We start from the raw sequence: 2,185 nt of genomic DNA on the forward strand, positions 1-2,185 counted from the left end.
GGATTCTCAATAAACAACAACAACAACAACAAAACATTTCTGGGTGCACAGCTCCTCTGAAGCTCCCCAAACCTTCCATCACTGCTCATGATTCCTGGCACCCAAATGGTAGCCAGTCTTCTGAGCCACTTTCAGATAGAGAGCACCGTGGGTGGCTGACAATGGGAACCCCTCCCTCTTTGCTGATGGGGGCACTGAGGCTCATGGAAATTACAAGACTTGCCATCTCCTGGCACAGACCTCTTTCCCTCTGCCTCAAAGCCCTTCCAGCCACCCGCCTCCCCGGGGCACTCTAAGCCACCTCCACAGCCCTCTGATGCCAGTCCTGCTCCTGGGTCATACCAGCCCCATCTTACCCAGATGGTTTTGTAGGTGGGCAAGGCTCCCCTTCAGCTCCTCGATTTTCATTATGTCCTGCCTTTTCTCCATTTTGAATATTTCCATCTGCCCAAAGCACAGGGGGAAAGGGCCCTGGTGAGAGGGGCTGGTGGCTGGACAGGCTACCATCTCCCTCTCCGCCCCCAGCTCCACAAAGCCCAGTCCTGTGACCACCCCTGGCTGGACTATTCTTTTTACAGATGCCCAGGAAGATCCAGTGAGCTATCTAAGGTGGGAGGCTGAAGGGTCAGCTCTCACTTCTCCTGCCATTTTCAGCAATTGCTGCTGCCACCGCGCCCTCTCTGTTTTGAGTTGTTGAGCGTATGTGTCTCTTTCTAGCTGAGCTTTCTTAAGACACTCCGTCACCTGCAAGAATGGACCCAGAAGTTAGGAAGGGCTGTCACTGGTCCTCACCTGCTCCTGGCCACCTGGAGTTATCTTCCTTTCACATCCCTCTCTCTGCAAAGTCTCACCTCTGCCACCTGTGCTTTGAGCAGTTTCCGCTCCTGTAGAAGCTGCTGTAACTGCTGCTCAAGGACTGCTTCACAGCGGCTCGAGGGCTGGAGGGTGGAGAGGGAGAAGCTTCAATCTGTTGAGCCTGGGCCATTCCACACGGTGCCCCTTAAAAGGGCTAGGGTATAGCTTAATACACAACTCGGTCAGTAAAGATCAAGGCCCATGGTCTGTATTTTAAAAGAACTCAGTAAAGTTGGAAGGGACAGGCAAAGCGATCAAATTTACTGCTGGTTCACAGAGGCCCAGAGAAATCAGATCATATTCTATTGTTATTCCTGTTATTACTACTGCTGTTGGAACCTTTATCAAGTGGGTCACCAGGTAGAATGCTAACAATCCCATTTAACCTCACAACCACCATGTGAGGCAGTTACTACGATGACCTCTACTGTGTAGATGGAAAACATGGAGTATTAGAGGTTAGGTGGTTGCCTAAGATCACTTAGACAGAGCTGGGATTTGAACACCCAGGTCCATCTGATCCTCTAAGTCCATTTTATTTCCTGCTGGGGGTGGGGGCACAGACAGGAAGGGGGAAATGAATCTTTTGTTCACTTTTTGAAAGGATGATACATTCTCATAGTCCAAAACTCAGAAGGCACAGAAGGGAAGTATCTCCCAGCCACCTGTGCTCTCTCCTGAGGTTTTCACAAATCCTTACAGACATGTTTTATATATATTATTATAGTATAAACACACACACACACACACAATTTTCTCTTTACACAAATGTGTATACACACACACACACACACATTTTCTCTCTTTACACAAATCGTAACATACTAAAGCTCCTCTTCTGTACCTTCACTGTCCAAGTACCTAGTCCTCCACCTAGGACTTGGCCAAGGCCACAGCCAGGTAAGGCCAGGGTGGGCATTTGGCCTCTGAGCTCTGCACCCAGTGCTGGCTCCCCACAGCACCCTTCAACTCACCCACAGCAGATCCAAGGTGAAACTGGAGCCCAGGATTGGCAGTGTGAAATCAGGGGACCCCACAGACTCTTACCAATAAGTCGACGGGGTTATTCAGTTCACTGGTTGTGACGGAGCTTGAGTCCAGGGCTATTTGTAGTTGGTGTGTGCTCTGAGGCACATGCAGAGAGGAGGAGTTGGGGGAGGGTCGGGGGAGAGGTAGAGAGAACGATCATTAGGGTTGGGGTGTGTGGGGTCTATCTCAGCTGGCAGAGGGGCACCCAGCTGCCACTGTGGGAGGGGGCCGGAGGGCTGGCCTGCAGGGTCACTGTACCTCAGCTCAGGTGCCTCTTACCTCTGGATCTTTCATGGAGGCA

General features: G+C 51.0%; 1 pseudogene; it reads left to right on the forward strand.

Moving 5' to 3' along the window:
• The first annotated feature begins 1,056 nt into the window (after positions 1 to 1,056).
• Positions 1,057 to 1,940, forward strand: LOC141583340 (uncharacterized; annotated as a pseudogene).
• Positions 1,941 to 2,185: the final 245 nt, after the last annotated feature.

This window comes from Saimiri boliviensis, assembly GCF_048565385.1.
Source record: "Saimiri boliviensis isolate mSaiBol1 chromosome 19 unlocalized genomic scaffold, mSaiBol1.pri SUPER_19_unloc_4, whole genome shotgun sequence".
In the NCBI taxonomy this organism is placed as follows: domain Eukaryota; kingdom Metazoa; phylum Chordata; class Mammalia; order Primates; family Cebidae; genus Saimiri; species Saimiri boliviensis.